This window comes from Panthera tigris, chromosome X (genome assembly GCF_018350195.1).
Source record: "Panthera tigris isolate Pti1 chromosome X, P.tigris_Pti1_mat1.1, whole genome shotgun sequence".
NCBI classification, from domain to species: Eukaryota; Metazoa; Chordata; class Mammalia; order Carnivora; family Felidae; genus Panthera; species Panthera tigris.
The window spans coordinates 29,800,150-29,817,809 of NC_056677.1; the positions used below are offsets into that span (position 1 = coordinate 29,800,150).

At 37.6% G+C, this 17,660-nt stretch overlaps 1 pseudogene; it reads left to right on the plus strand.

The window, feature by feature from the left end:
• Positions 1 to 16,373: 16,373 nt before the first annotated feature.
• Positions 16,374 to 17,173, plus strand: LOC102951699 (annotated as a pseudogene).
• Positions 17,174 to 17,660: the final 487 nt, after the last annotated feature.

Genomic DNA, 17,660 nt, shown 5'->3' on the forward strand with positions numbered 1-17,660 from the left:
ACATCACAATCCTAAAAGTGAATGGACCAAATAACAGAACTATAAAGTAGATGGAAGTAAAAACTGACAGAACTAAAGTAAAAACCACGAAAGGCCACATAGTGGCCCCTCTCAGTAATCGATAAATCAAGTAGACAAAAGATCTTAGGACTGTAGACTGAACAACACTATCAACCAACTCAACCTTACCTTTATAGATCACCTCAACAATTAGTGAACACACTTTTTATGTGCACATAGAATTTCTATCAAGAAAGACCATATACTGGGCAGTAAATATGTACCAATAAATTTGCAAAGGCTAAATACTCACATGGGACACCAGGGCGGCTCAGTCAATTAAGTGCCTGACTTCGACTCCGGTCACGACTTAGTGGCTTGTGAGTTCAAGCCCTGCCTTGGGCTCTGTGCTGACAGCTCAGAGCCTGGAGCCTGCCTCGGATTCTGTCTTCCATTCTCTGCCCCTCCCCCACTCACACTCTGTCTCTCTCTCTCTCTCTCAAAAATAAACAAACATAAAATTAAAAAAAAAAAGAAAAGTCTAAATACTCACAGAGTATGTTCTTTGAGCATAACAGAATTAAATTAGAAATCAATAATAGTGGGGCACCTGGATGGCTCAGTTAGTTAAGCATCGGACTTCAGCTCAGGTCATGATCTCACAGTTTGTGGGATCGAGCCCCCTGTTGGGCTGTGTGCTGACACCTCAGAGACTGGAGTCTGCTTCAGATCCTGTGTCTCCCCCTCTCTCTCTGTCCTTCCCATGCTCATGCTCTGTCTCTCTCTGTCAATAATAAATAAACGTTAAAAAATATTTTTTAAAAAAATCAATAATAGCAAGATACTTAGAAGATGCCCCAAACTTTGGAAGTTAACCAACACTTTGAAATAATCCATAGGTAAAAGAATACATCACAAAGGAAATTAGAAAATACATCAAACTGAGTTCAAATGAAAACAAGATGCCTAAGTTTGTGGGATATTGCTAAAGCAATACTTAGAGGGAAATTTTTACCTTCTCATGCTTATTTTAGAAATAAGATTTAAAATCAGTGACTGAACATATGGGAAAAGGGTAAAAAAAGAAATTAAAAAAAAAGAGAGAGGAGAACAAACCATAAGAGACTCTTAATGATAGAGAACAAACTGAGGTTTGATGGAGAGAGGTGGGGGCATGGGTTAGATGGGTGGACGGGCACTAAGAAGGGCACTTGTGATGAGCACTGGGTTTTGTATGTAAGTGATGAATCACTGAATTCTACTCCTGAAACTAGTATTGCACTGTATGTTAACTAGCATTCAAATAAAAATTTAAAAATTAATAAAATCAGTGACTCAATTTCTATTTTAAAGGCCTTAGACTACCTAATTTCAAGGCTTTCTATGATGATGCTACAGTTATTGAGATATTGTGGTATTATAAATAGATGTACAAATACCTCAAAGGAACAGGACACGTCACCCAGAAAAAGACTCCCACTTATACACTCAATTGATTTTCAAGAAAGAGCTCAATGCAATTCAAAGGAGAAAGGAAAATATCTTCAGCAAGTTGGGTATAATACGCATACGGGAAAAAAATTAACCTTGACTCCTTCTTTACATGGTACACAAAAATTAATTTGAGATAGATTAATAAATGTAGAAGTTAAAACTATAAAAATTTTAAAAAGAAGAATGCAGAATATCTTTGCAAACATGGAGTCAGCAAATATTTCTTAGAGCAGCCAAACAAAAAAAATATTCAACTTAAAATGATAAACTGGATTTTGAAATTAATTTTTCAATAATTGTCTTTATGAAAATAAAAATGCAGGCCACAGAGAGGTTGAAAATATTAACAACACACATATCTAAGGACTTGTGTCCAGAATATATAAAGTTCTCTCAAAAATGACTAAGAAAAAATGGACAAAATACTTGAACAAATACTACATGAAAGACAATATGTGAATAGCCTATAAGTGCATGTAAAGATTCTCAGTGTCATTAGGCATGATGGAAATGAACTTTGGAAAACTGGCTGGCAATTTATTAAAAAATTATATACACGCACCCCTTATGATCCAGTGATTCCAGTCCTTGGTCTTTACTTAAACAAAATTTAAAAATTTGGCCACATAAAGGCTTATATGAGAATGTTTATAGTAGTCGTATTCATAATAAATAAAAACTGGAAAAAAACCCAAAGTCTATTAACAAGATAGTAAACTGGTATGTTCATGTAATGAAATAATATTTAGCAATAAAAAATAATGCACCTATACAATCAAATGCCATTGAATTGTGCACTTGTGATAATGTTTATTTCATTGTCTATAAATTTAGTTCAGTAATTTAAAAAATTTACAAGTTAATTCTTTGAGGAAAGATAATTTAAGCTGAATAATACAAGGGGAAATTGGCTCAGCATATAGTTGTTTTTCTTTTCTGATCCAGTTTGTTTGACTTACTAATGTTTTATGATATGTATTTGTGTAACCTCAGTGAAAACAACCTTCTGTTCTGTGGCTCTATTCTTAAAAGTTATTCAAGGCCACCAAAGCACATTTATTGATTCCGCAGTCAACATTAGCTTTTAACTAAAATCTATATAAACCATATAACTCCTGTTATTCCTGTGAATCAAAGTTACTGGGTTTTGGGGGGAGAAAGATGAATTTTTCTTATTCAGGCATATTGGAGAACACACCAGGCAGATTATTGAATAAATGCTCCCTAAAATACCTTGTAATCTACAGTGTTGGATAAAAATTAAAGAAAAATCCTGAACTACATTAATGGTTTGGGTAAAATGAATCCAACTTTTAAATTACTTGAAGTAGAATTATCCCACTTCCCTGTTTGTGTGGCTCTTTCTGGAGGAAATACCAACTATTTAGAACTATTTGCAGCACTTAGATGCAGCAGACCAAAGGACTGTTGACACAAATAATATGACTAGGCATGACATCAGTAATTCACCATAACAGGTTGCTGAAAATTTAACGGGGATACCCTTTTTTGTCCTGATTAGAATGCCATCATCTGTTCTAGCTAATCTCAACAAGGAAAAGTATGGGGAAACTCAGATATCTGCAGCTTTCAGAAATTGGTTTATCTGTTGCCAGGCTAACTGAATTATTTATCAATGACTCAGCACATCTCTGATGTGAAGGCATATCACACGAATTTGAAAGAAGTTTTTGTTTATTTCTGCAGCCAGGAAACAAACCCAATTAAAATTAACAATTTGGAAAGATTTTTGTTTCTGAAAGTTATGAATAATTTCTTCAATATAAAAATTCAGTCTCTGCATTTTGTGAACCACTTTCTACTTGGACTCTAATGCATTTTCAGTATTTGCCTTTTCACATGTTAAATGGCATGAATGGCTATTAAATGCCCATGTGTCATAAATAAAATCTCCAGAGATATTAGAATAGAAAATAAAGCAGAGTGGAAAATAGCTGAAGCCACACTTTCTTTTTCCTAACAGAACCTCAGTTTTGTTTAGGTATGTACTTCACTTACTGCTCCAGAGGGAGTTCCTATTTGCCAAAGGAATAAGGGCATAGAGTTTCTCTTGGTTATTCTTGATCCACAAAGGTCATATGACCTAGTCATGTGACTAATCAGAATAAATTTTATTCCATGTTTTGAAGAGAAGTTGCTCTGTTTGTTTTACTAAACAAGAAAATAAGTACACGCAGTTGCTGTTGGCATTCTCTTGGAAAGAAGTTGTTGTTAAGGAAAGCAAAGAGATGGATATTCTATTATATCATGGAATCACTGCTGTTTCTATATTTGACCCTGCACTATCTCTAGTCTTCCTGGTATGCAAGAAAATATATTTCCTTACTGTTTAGGAAAGTTTAACTTAATATCTCTTATCAAAAATATTCTTCTAAACAACATGGAAGTATGTCATTCTTTCCAGTTTGGCCTTGATTCATAGTAAAATATTTTGTTGCTGGACTGAGTTTTAGGCTAGAATAGGATACTCAAAGTTAATGGTTCTTGTCTACATTGTAAACAACAGAAAATAAGTGCCTACATTTTGGTTTGTATAGTGTAATCCAATTCACAAAGCGTTTACCAAACCATCTCAAGGAATGTCAGAATTTAGCATTGTTTGTAGCTGAGACTCCTGAATCCTCTAAATTATGGAACACCTCAGGACTGAAAAAAACCCCTCAAGTATTAAAATGTCAAAGCACATACACACACACACACACACACACACACAAAAAAAAAAAAAAAAAAATACACAGAGGCAAAGAATTATGAACTGAACCAAAGAGAATTGGACTAAAGTACAGTAATTTTAGAATGTTGAGATTCAAGAAGTAATTTCTATTATTTCTACTCTCTGACTATTGGATGATCATAGATGGTGGTGGCCTTATTGAAGTTTTCTGTACTGTTAGGGAATTGTGATTTAATTTCATTGCACAGCATGAGATACTGATGAAAAACAGAATGGAGATTATTTCTCTTAAGTGTGAGAAATAGGAAAAATATGACCTGTAATTAAACTATCATCAATACAGAGATAATTTTACAAAGTGAACTTCACCTTCACAAATTAGGAAAATGATAATCATTGATAAATAGGTGAAGATTCAGACTATGGTGAGGTGATCAGAAGAAAGGAAGATGGAAAAGAAACAAAGTCCTAAAGAAAAAAAAGCACAATATTTCTTATCTGTGTAACAGAATATCAAGATTACTATTGAATCCATAAGAAAGGTTCCATTACAACACGGTGACATAAGTGGCTTCCGGAATTCACCTCCTTTAATGAATACATAGAATCTACAGCTACACACAGAGTAAATCTCTCTAAAAGAAATCCAGAAACTGGCTGAGCAACTCCTACATATTGGGTGAAAAAGAAAATACCCACATCACAGGGTGAGCGATTTTCTTCACTTCTTTTATCACATCTATATCCCTTTCACATCCAGATTCTTGAAATACTCCCTAAGGGGTCTTTTGCTCTCTTCTGCCTTCCAGTTCTTCCATTTCCACTATTTTACGTTGTTTTATTTTAACACTCTCCTAGCACAGTAATTATTCTATTCTCTCATCCTTTCTGCATTTAAGAGTTTAGTTTGGTTTGGTTTTTGCCTTCACCCATTACCTTCTCTCCAAACAAGAAATGACCTACTATTTTCCTGCAGGCCAAGTCTATCTTAAGACTTTGTCCACATAATACTTTAAGATGAACAGAATGTAATACTACTAAGCAATTCAAAGCAACAAACTATCAATAAATGTAATAGCATGGATTAATCTCAAAAACATATTGAGCAAAAAGAGCCAAACCTAAATTGGTTGTGTCATTCCACTTACATTAAGTTCTAGAAAAGGCCAATTTAAGTTATGGTGATAGAATTCAAACCTGTTGGGGCTCCTGGGTGGCTAGGTCAGTTTTGTGTCCAACTCTTGGTCTTAGCTCAGGCCATGATCCCAGGGTCGTTGGATCAAGCCCCGTGCAGAGCCTGCTTAAGATTCTTTCTCTCTCTCCCTCTGCCCCTCTCCCCCTCTTGCGTTCTCTCTCTCTCTCTAAAACAAAAATTAAAAAATTAAAAAAAAAAAAGAAATCAAAACTGTTGTCACCTTCCTGGCAGGCAGTTGCCTGGAACTGAGAATAAGGGAATTGCTTTTGAGTAATGAAAGCATTCTACAAATTATTTAGGGTAAAGGTGACGTAAGTATATACATTTATCAAAACTTATTAAATTATATTTTTAAAATCTCTATAATTAATTTTTGTGTAAATTATATCTAAACATTTGGAAGAATGACAGCCTTAAGTTAAAAAACTAACAGGGGCGCCTGGGTGGCTCAGTCGGTTGGGCGTCCAACTTCAGCTCAGGTGATGATCTCGCAGTTTGTGAGTTTGAGCCCCATGTTGGGCTGTCAGCCTGTCACCGCAGAGCCAACTTCAGATCCTCTGTCCCTCTCTCTCTCTGCCCCTCCCTTGCTCATGCTCTGTCTCTCAAAAAATAAATAAAACATTTAAAAAAACTAACAAAAGTTGGGTCAACTGGCTGTCTCAGGAAAGCATGTGACTCTTGGTCGCAGGGTTGTGAGCTCAAGCCCCACAATGGGTGTGGACCTTCCTTAAAAAAAAAAAAAAAAAGACTTGGGGCACCTGGGTAGCTCAGTCAGTTAAGCATCTGACTCTTGATTTCAGCTCAGGTCTTGATCTCAGGATCGTAAGTTCAAGACCTACGTTGGGCTCAGTGCTAGACATGAAAACTACTTAAAAAAAAAAGAACCATTAAAAAAATGTTTTAAGAGCTTTATCAAACAATTGCAGAGTGTAGACCTTATTGGATTCTGATTCAAGGTACCAAAATGAAAAGAATAAAATGTGAAAAAAAAAACTAACAAAAGTTTTTATAAATTAATGTTTAAGCAATTTTTTGAAATGGCTGCCAACATTTTCAACTTAGAAATCTGTGTTTCTGTCTTTTTATAGATAGCAGGAAGACCAGGGGGCACCTGGGTGGCTCAGTAGGTTTAGTGTCCGACTTCAGCTCAGGTCACGATCTTGCAGCTTATGAGTTCAAGCCCCGCATCACTGACAGCCCAGAGCCTGGAGCCTGTTTCCAATTCTGTCTCTTCCTCTTTCTCTGCCCCTCTCCTGCTTGTTCTCTGTCTCTCTCTCTGCAAAATATATAAACATTAAATTAAAAAAAAAAAAAGAAAATGGGAAGACCTGGAAACATTGAATCCACATTTTCAAATAAGCCTAGCCTTTGGGCTTAGGACCCAGTAAACTTTTACAACTTCAGTTGCACAGAGACCCCATCACTCTCCAATGTGTCTTGCATACAACCAGTTTCATTCATTTATGTTTTCTCTGCAGGCACATAGGTACTTGAGTTCATGACTGTCGTCATATCCTTTCCATCCATTTAGTGCTTTTTGTTTGTTTGGTCCTTTGGTCCAAATTCTAGTTCTTACTCTTGATGTGATTATTTTCATTGTATTTGGGCAAACTGGGAGTATCCTAAGATTACACATACATATCAATGGCATAATCACAATCTCACTGAAATGTCAAACTAAAAATTTACCTGATACAAAAGGCAGTGGACCTAAGTAGAGACGAGTCATTACCATTCACCCAGAGACCCTGGAACTAAGCACCTTTTATAAACATACAAAGATGTAATGAAATAATAAAAATACAGAATGCCTACAAATAATGCAGGCACTACTTTATGAATGATTAACCTTTCCTGTTTTTTTTTTCCTCAGGTTAAATTTATTAAGATATCAAATCCTAAAATATGTATCATTGAAATCTGAGTATATCTTATTCCACAGTGGTATTTTTCCCCAAAAAGCTTGTAATTAAACACAGAGCAGGTAAATAATTTTATTAATGATAATTCCTGCTAGTTTTTTTTATTTCAAGTTTTTTAAAGTGTATTTATTTATGTTAAGAGAGAGAGAGAGAAGGAAGGAGAAAAGGGGCAGACAGAGAGGGAGAGAGAATATCCCAAGCAGGCACCATGCTGTCAGTGCAGCATGAACTCATGAACTATGAGATCATGACCTGAGCCAAAATCAAGAGTCAGATGTTTAACCGACTGAGCCACCCAGGTGCCCCTATTTCAAGTTTACATTTAAATTCTATTTTATTAACATATATGGTAAAATTTATTTCAGGCATAGAGTTTAATGATTCATCATTTAATTATAATACCTAGCGCTCATCACAATAAATGCCCTCCTTAATACCCATCATCCAAGTACCATTCCCTGCCCACTTCCCTCCATCAACCTCAGTTTGTTCTCCATAGTTAAGAGTCTTTTATGGTTTGCATCCCTCTCTCTTTTTTTTCACCTTCCCATATGCTCATCTATTTTGTTTCTTAAATTCCACATAAGAGTGAAATCATATGGTATTTGTCTTTCTCTGACTTATTTTGCTTAGCATAATACACTCTAGCTCCATCCACATTGTTGCAAATGACAAGATTTCATTATTTTTGACAGCTGAGTAATATTCCATTACTTCTTTACCCATTCATCAGTCAATGGACATTTGGGCTTTTTACATAATTTGGCTATTGTTGATAGTGCTGCTGTAAACATCAAAGTTCACATGCCCCTTTAGATCAGTATTTTTGTATCCTTTGAGTAAATACCTAGTAGTAAAACTTCTGGGTTGTAGGATAGTTCTATTTTTAACCTTTCAAAGAACCTCCGCACTGTTTCCCAGAGTGGCTGCCCCAGTTTGCATTCCCACCAACAGTGTAAGAGGGTTCCCCTTTCTCCACATCCTCGCCAACACGTGTTGTTCCTTGTGTTAATTTTAGCCTTTCTGACAGGTGTGAGGTGGTATCTCATTATGGTTTTGATTTGTATTTCCTTGATGGTGAATGATGTTGAGCACATTTTCATGTGTTTATTAGCCATCCAAATGTCTTTGGAAAAAAGTCTGTTCATGTCTTCTGCCCATTTCTTAACTGGATTTTTATTTTTTGGGTGTTGAGTTTGATAAATTCTTTATATCTTTTGGAAACTGACCTTTTGTCTCATACGTTATTTGCAAATACCTTCTCTCATTCCACTGGTTGCCTTTTAGTGTTGTTGATTGTTTCCTTTGCTGTGCAGAAGCTTTTTATCTTGATGAAGTCCCAGTAGTTCATGTTTGCTTTGTTCCCTTGCCTCAGGAGACATGTCTAGTAAGAAGTTGCCATGGCTGAGGTCAAAGAGGTTGATGCCTATGTTCTCCTCTAGGATTTTTGTTTATTATTTTAATGTTTATTTATTTTTGAGAGAGAGAGACAGAGTGTGAGTGGGGGAGGGGCAGAGAGAGAGGGAGACACAGAGTCCAAAGCAGGCACCAGGCTCCGAGCTGTCAGCACACAGCCTGACGCAGGGCTCAGACTCAGAAACCACGAGATCATGACATGAGCCTAAGTTGGGCGCTTAACCAACTGAGCTACCCAGGCGTCCCTCCTCCAGGATTTTGATGGTTTCCGGTCTCACATTGATCCATTTTTAGTTTATTTTGGTGTATAATGTAAGAAAGTGGTCCAGTTTCATTTTTCTGCATGTTGCTCTAGTTTTCTCAGCACCATTTGTTCGAGACTGTCTTTTTTCCATTGGATATTCTTTTATGCTTTGTCAAATAATAGTTGACCATATAGTTGTGCATCCATTTCTGGGTTTTCCATTCTGTTCCATTGATCTATGTGTCTGTTTTTGTTCCAGTGCCATACTGTCTTGATAATTGCCACTTTGTAATATCACTTGAAGTCTGGAATTGTGATGCTTCCAGCTTTGCTTTTCTTTTTCAAGATAGCTTTGGCTATTCGGGGTCTTTTGTGGTTCCATACAAAACTTAGGATTGTTTGTTCTAGCTCTGTGAAAAATGATGGTGATATTTTGATAGGGATTGCATTAAGTGTATAGATTGCTTTGGGCAGTATAGACATTTTAACAATGTTTGTTCTTCCAATCCATGATTATGAAATGTTTTTCCATTTCTTTGTGTCCTCTTCAATTTCTTTTTTAAGTGTTCTATGGTTTTCAGAGTAAAGATCTTTTTACATCTTATTCCTAGGTATCTTATTGTTTTGGGTGCAGTTGTAAATGCGATCGATTTCTTGATTTCTCTGTCTTTCTGCTGTTTCATTATTGGTGTATAGAAATGCAACCAATTTCTGTGCATGGATTTTATATCCTGTAACTTTGCTGAATTTATATTTCAGTTCTAGTAATTGTTTGGTGTAGTCTTTCAGGTTGTCTACATAGAGTATTGTGTCATCTGTGAATAGTGAAAGCTTTACTTCTTCTTTGCTGATTTGGCTTCCTTTTATTTCTTTTTGTTGTCTGATGGCCGAGGCTAGGACTTCCAGTATTACGTTAACAACAATGGTTAGAATGGACATCCCTATCTTGTTCCTGACAATAGAGGTAAAGCTCTCAGTTGAGTATGATATTAGCTGTGGATCTTTAAAAATGGTCTTTATGATGTTGAGGTATGTTCCTCCTTATCCCTACTTTGTTGAAGGTTTTTATCAAGAATGGATGCTGATGTGCTGGGTGGCTCACTTGGTTAAGTGTCTACTGATTTTGGCTCAGGTCATGATCTCACAGTTTGTGAGTTCAAGCCCCAAATTGGGATCATGCTGGCAGTGCAGAGCCTGCTTGGGATTCTCTCTCCCCATTCTCTCTGCCCTCCCCCCAAATAAAGCAATAAATTGAAATACATGGATGCTGTATTTTGTCAAATGCTTTTTCTGCATCTATTCACAGGATCATATGGTTCTTATCATTTCTTTTATTAATGTGGTGTATCATGTTGATTGATTTGCAAATATTGAACCAGCCCTGCAGCCCAGGAATAAATCCCACTTGATCATGGTGAATAATTCTTCTAATGTATTGTTGGTTTCGATTTGCTAGTATCTTGTTGAGACTATTGCATCCATGTTCATCATGGATATTGGCCTATAAGTCTCCTGTTTAGTGGGGTCTTTGTCTGGTTTTGCAATGGAGGTAATGCTGGCCTCGTAGAAGGAGTTTGGAAGTTTTCTTTCCATTTCTATTTTTTGGAACAGTTTAGGAAAAATAGGTATTAACTCTTCTTTAAATGTGGTAGAATTCCCCTGGGAAGCCATCTGGCCCTGGACAGGTGCGTGGGAAATTTGTTTGTTGGGAAATTTTTCATTACTGATTGAATTTTTTTGCTGGGTATGGGTCTGTTCAAATTTTCTGTTTATTCCTGTTTGGATTTTGGTAGTTTGTATGTTTCTAGGAATTTATCCATTTCTTGCAGATTGTCCAATTTGTTGGTATAAAATTTTCCATAATATTCTCTTATAATTCTTTGTATTTCTGTGGTGTTGGTTGTCATCTCTCCTCTTTCATTCATGGTTTTATTTATTTGGGTCCTTTCTCTTTTCTTGTGGATAAGTCTGGCTAGGGGGTTATCAATTTTATTAATTCTTTCAAAGAACCAGCTCTTTGTTTCATTGATCTGTTTTACTGGAGCTTTTGTTTGTTTATTTGTTTCCATATCATTTATTTCCGGTCTAATCTTTATTATTTCCCTTCCGCTGACCTTAGGTTTTATTTGTTATTCCTTTCCTAGCTCCTTTCGGTGTAAGTTTAGGATGTGTATTTGAGACTTTTCTTGCTTCTTGAGATAGGCTTGTATTTCTATACACTGCTCTCTGTCAGTGCAGAGCCCGACACAGGGCTCCATCTCACAAACCGTGAAATCATGACCTGAGCTGAAACCAAGAGTCAGATCCTTAACCAAATGAGCCACCCAGGTACCCTCATAATTTTATCTTCTATATCACTGATTTGTTCCTCTGCTTCTTCCATCTTTGTTGTCATTGCATCCAGTCAGTTTTGCATCTGGGTTATAGCATTTTTTATTTTGGCCTGGCTAGTTTTTAGTTCTTTTATCTCTGCAGTATGGGGTTCTCTAGTGCCTTCTATGCTTTTCTCAAGCCCCACTAGTATCTTTATGATTGTTGTTTTTCATTATGGTTCATGCATATTACTTATATCTGTTTTGATTAGATCCCTGGCCATGACCTCTTCCTGTTCTTTCTTTTGGGGTGAATTCCTCCGTTTTGTCATTTTGTCTAGGTCACTGTCTTTTTGTGTGTTAGCATAGCCTGTTTTACTTCCTGCTCCTGAGAGTAATGGCTGTATTAAGAAGAGGTCCTATACTGTCCAGGGCCTGGTGCTTCAGGAAGTGTTTCAAAGTGTACACTCTGCTGTTGTGTTTTGGTTGCTCTTTCCCTCAGGTCAGTCCTCTGCAGTTTCTCCTTGCCTACAGTGAGGAGTGTTTGGACCTTGTCCACTGTGTGGCAAGTTTTAACTAGGTATGTTTTTGTCTGTTTGTTAAAAGAGGATAAATATGATTTCCCTTAAAGCTGAAAGGTTTGCAATACTGTATGATCAGTAGATTTGGTATGTGTGAGGGGTTTGTGCTAGTCTTCTGGGGGAGGGGCCTGCTGTGCTGATTCTCAGGCCAACTTGCCCTAGTAAAGATGCGCCTGTAGGGCGCAGGGAGGCAGAACTTGGTGTAAGTGGGTCCAGCCTCCACTTGGTGGTGCTGTGCTACTCACTGAAGGGTGTTGGTGCTGATGGGCCAGAAAATGGTGTTCCCCAGCTCTCTTGTCCACAGAGAAGGGAGTTTGCATCTGCTGTTGTCCAGAAAGCTGTCACAGAAGAGTGAACAGTCTCCCCTCTTGTGTCTCTGGCTTCCATCAGATCTCTGCCTTTACCCTATGTCTGAGCTGTCTGCCTGCCAGACAGCACAGAACTCCTGTGTTTTATCTCAAGCACTCAGCTGAGTTTCAAAACTCTGAATTTTAGGGACCCGGTGTGGTGTGGACCCTCACTGATCCTCTGGGGAAGGGTCTTGCCATGCTGCAGCTGGTGTCATTTAGTTCCAGAAAAGCAGTTGCATGATTGCACAGGGGTTGGAGTTTACGGTAAAGCACAGCAAAAAGCTGGCACCAAGGTTTGCTGCCCTCATCAGGTGTCTCTGTTCCTATGCTAATGAATAGGGCAGCACATTGGTACAGGCCAGCTCTTTTGTCCCCTGATAGGCCATGCCACCTCTCCCAAATGTGCTCCAAGAAGGGGAGATGTCTGTCCCAGTGTCACCCAGGGGATCCTCAGACCACACTGGCTGCCCCCAGGCCTCTGCCCTCCTTCCCCACAGAAGCACCACTATGCCCACCAGGACCCGGCAGTAGCACGACTTTTAAAACTTGAGACTTTCAGTGCTACTGCTTATAAAAATTTGCAATAATCAGCTGCTCTCATTCTCCCAGTCACTGGTTTTGGGGAAGTGTTTCTCTTGTGAAGTGTCTGTTTCTCTCTCCATCTCTCTCTCTCCCTCTCTCCTCTCTCTCTGAGATCAAGGCCCCCTCCCCTCTGCAGCACCTGGGATTCTTTTCTTCCAGGAATCATGTCTCCTCATTTCCTACCTTCTAAAAAATGCCTTCTTTTCTCCCCCTGTTTCTGCAGCTTGTTCTGTCAGCATTCAGATTGATTTCTTGGGTGTTCAGAATGATTTGGTCTTTATCTAGCTGTGTTCCAGGGACAAGGCAAGCCTAGGGTCCCCCTACTGTTCCACCATCTTAACTCCTCCTTGATTTCCTGCAAGGTTAAAGTTACTCTATTTTTAAGGTTACCTGAACGTTTTACAAGTCACAAAAATATTTTTAAGATTCTTTAATAGAAAAGTGACTGAAATAGATTAGATCAAAATAAGCTTCACCTTTCATCAGAGACTAGGCATGAGATATTTCCATTCAGATGGAGTATTTTTTTTTTTGGCTTATATTCACCTGATGAGTGAGATATGAAAATCAGATTTCTAGCTTAGCTAGGGAATTCTATTTTGGAAACCATATTCCTCTCATTTCTATTCAGTAGCACATGGAGTGAAAACAGAAACACTGCAATTAAGTAATCATCCAGTTTCCTCATAAGAACACAGTATGTTTCAGATGGTATCAAGAAGACATGATATGCAATCCATAGGACTTAGAAACATAACATACTAGCATAATGTTTTGAAACCCATTGTCAACAATATTTACTAGGCATGGCAAAAGAGGGTGGGTGGTAAGAAAAGCCAAAATTGCTGAAAGGGTCTGGTAGCAAACACCTGTAGACTGCAATTTGAAAATAAATTTTCTTGTCATTAAAGAGGAATGAATTTTAAGTAAGCATGTCATTTGCTTCCCTATAAACATTTCCATTGATTCACTCATCTGGGTTGCTAGCCAAGAGGGTCTCATTGCACTGTGCATTGTAGCATCTACAGGGCAGAATATAATCATTTGCATTACTAAATTAGAGAGAAAATACTAATTAAATTAAGGTGAATTTCTGCTTCTCACACTAGTAGTAAACAGAGAGACGTCTGATTTGGCCAGGTATTCTAAGCCCAAAGAGAGGTGACTAACAATGATACACTTTTCTTAGACACACTTGGAAGGTTCAGATAAATTTAAACTCTGAGTCATCTTGGGGAAATGAATTAGGGTGAGGAGGGAAAAGAGAAAGTAGGGTGACATTGCAATCAATTGTGCAATGGTGTTTACAAATGTTGGCCTGAATTTAGAGGTTTTGGGAACAGAGTTAAATTATACCAGGCCAGTGCCCTGAATGGCTCTGTGCAGTGAGGCACTTGTCAAGTTCCAGAATGATGCTTCCAAAGCATTCATGGCTTTTCCTACTGAACTAGGTCAGCAGTGTTTGGATATTAAGTTTGGTCTTCATGGATATTAAGCATCCTAAAGTAATATTTGATTTCTCTCTCCATGACATAGTCAAGGGAGTAATAAATTTGAGAATCTGAAGTATCCAGATTATTTTCTGACTTTTCTGAATTTAATAGAATACAGTCAGATACATTTTTACAGCTTTATCTCTAATGCAATTAAAGGTAGTGATTTGAAAGCTGCAAATAATGAGCATCTACTATACTTTGTGATTTATATTAATTATCTGATATAATCCTCACTATGTCTCTATGAGATAAGGTTTATTCCTATTATAATTCTTGTTGTAAAAATGAGGAATTGGAGAGTTTAATTTATTCACAGTCAGTATGCTAGTAAGTGCATGATTGGGATGATTTAAATTCTGACCTGTCCTACTTCAGAGTATTTTAAAACATATATTGTAACACATTGCTGCTGGGACACTGATCAGCCATTTTTTTAAATAAAAAAATTACAATAGAACAAGGCAGTGTAGTGTAGAAAGTATTAGACAGGAACACAGGTAGCAACAATTTTTGAAACTTTTCTTTCAGATGTGTATGTATGTGTGCAGCATGTGTGTAATGATCTAAAATAAAAATGCATTACTTGCTGTATCACAGTAAAAAAGAAGTTTAAAAAATACTGCAGTCTACATTCTCAAATCAAAATAATCTGTGGTAATTATAATATGTAAAAAAAGAAACCCCCTAAAATAAAGTACCATAACTGGAAGATTTGATTGGTAACTTCCTCAGCTTTACAGGCTGTGTGGGCTGCTTTTCATTTTCTCTTTCACTAGATGTATAAGCAGATATCTCTCAGATGACTCTCTGGTTTCTGCAGTTCAGAGCCTGACCAACTACTGTGTGGCACTTAAATGTACACAAGATCTCATTTGATACCAAGTAACACTGAGTTAGAGCTTATACAAATTATTAGAGAAAGAATGCAGAATTTAAATATCTTTCCCAAAGTCACCTAACTAGTACAAGACAGAAATAAGAATCAGTTATAGACCCTGTGATGGCCTCTTCTGTCACTTCCATTAGGTGGCATATGGCAGGTGTTCCATGTACACACATTTTTCAGGCTCAGAGCAGAAAAAAAAAAAAGGAGTGCTTAAGGAGTGTGTGAGTCTTTAGTGCATCACTAGTGCTGATAGCATGTGATGGCTTTTCACACTAGTAATAAATATATGTCCTTCTTGATCTGACAACACCAACAAAATAAATCAGCGTAATCATTTAATTTAAAATGTATTAAGCAACAATTCTGGAGCCACAAAATTACCAGTTTTTCAGAGAATGAAGAATCCTTCAATAATCTTGACCTTAGTGGGAGTAGGAAGGGAGGTGGGGGCAATGAAATTGGATGTATTGTAAATAAGATACTAACTGACAGATAAGGAAACTTAATTCAGCAGTAATATATGATAATGAGGAGCTTTAATAGTTTATTAGTCTTTATAAATATTCTCTCCATCTCAGCTATATGAAACATGATTTGTAAATGTAAGGATAATTTGATTTGGGTGTTCATTTAATTGATTGACCCAAATCCACACACAGGGAAATCAATTGTTTTGTAACTATATGTCTATTTACTAATCTAGTCAATTTGAGTACAGGCCATGTGAAAGACAATACACAGGGCATCTCTAGAAACATTGTGATGCATAGTTTAATGCTAAATATGTTATAGGCACATATGTAAAAATAATCCAAATGTATATTTATACAGAATGTATTTGTTTAACTGGCTAAAATATAATTAGATATACAAACAAGAAATAAATGTGAAAAAATATCATAGCCACCGTGTTTAGGAAACTATAAGTGAGACAGGCACAAAATAATGTAATTAGCTATAACTCACAAATTCACAAGTGCTTTTGACATGGCTTTTCTAAGAGTAGTAATATAGCATTTAGCTACTACCAGCTTCGTTTCTATTTCTAGGAGCTAGTAACCAGGAGATGGAATGCTACAGGGTTATTGTTGGCAAAAGACCAGGTATTTCAGATGTCTGTACTCACTAGCAGGGCATGAGTTTTATGAGGATAAAGAGTTGAGAAATTAGCCTCTTCTCTGAGAAAACACTAAATGGCAGATGACGCTGGTGCTGCAGAAGGCCCTGGAGGGCCCTGGAAGGCCACCTGGGCTTCAGCAGAGATGTCAGCAGTGGCATCTGCGACCCAGTCCAGCTATGGTCTGGACCGAGGTTCCCCAGGGCAAGGTTCGGGACAAAGAGTGGGTCCCCATCACCAAGATGGGCCACCTGGTCAAGGACATGAAGATCAAGTCCACTGGAGGAGATCTCTCTCTTCTCCCTGCTGATCAGGGACTCTGAGATCATGGACTTTTTCCTGGGGGCATCCCTGAAAAACGAGGTTTTGAAGATTATGCCCGTGCAAAAGCAGACCCACGCTGGCTGGTGGACCAGGTTTAAGGCATTTGTTGCCATGTGAGATTACAAGGGACAGGTTGGTCTGGGTGTTAAGTGCTCCAAGAAGATAGCCACTTCCATCCATGAGGCCATCCTCCTGGCAAAGCTTTCCATCATCCCCATGCAGTGAGTCTCCTGGGGGAACAAGATCAGGGCAAGGCCCACACTGTCCCATGCAAGGTGACCAGCCGCTGTGGCTCCGTGCTGGTGTACCTCATCGCTGCCCCCAGAGGCACTGCCCAAGAAGCTACTGATGATGGCCGGAAATGACACCTGCTACACCTCAATCAGAGGCTGCATTGCCATGGGGAGTAACTTCACCAAGGCCACTTTTGATGCCATTTCCAAGACCTATAGTTATCTCACCTCCCACCTCTGGAAAGAGACTATTCACCAAGTCTCTCAATGATGAATTCACTGACCATCTTGTAAGGTCCCTGACTCCAGCTGTGGTCACTACATAGTTTTATATGAGAAGAATAAAGTGAATTAAAACCCGTTTTTTAAAAAGTTGGGAAATTATGACTCTGTGTTATATATAAACTCATATCATAGTTGCAATATTTTATCTATCACCAAGCATCTCATAATGCAGCTGTAATGTAAGAGAAGACACCTGGATTTAGAGTCAGAAGACTACATTGAAATAAAAGACTAAAATTTACTAGCTGAGTAACCTTGAAAATTAATTAGGCTTCAATTTCTTCCACTGAAAATTGTAGATGGTAATTCTTTTTTTATGGGAAGTTGTAATGGTAATTTGAGGTTGAATCATATAAAATTGGTGATATTTGATCATTTTTATCTACAAAAATGATAATTTCATTTGGATCAACCTAGTAGTAAGAGTTACACATTTATTGAATCTTCTGTCTTATAGGCACTTTGCTGTGTTTGACATGTTATAGTAGATTATAATAACTTCATTTTTTTACCCCTCGCTCTATTCGG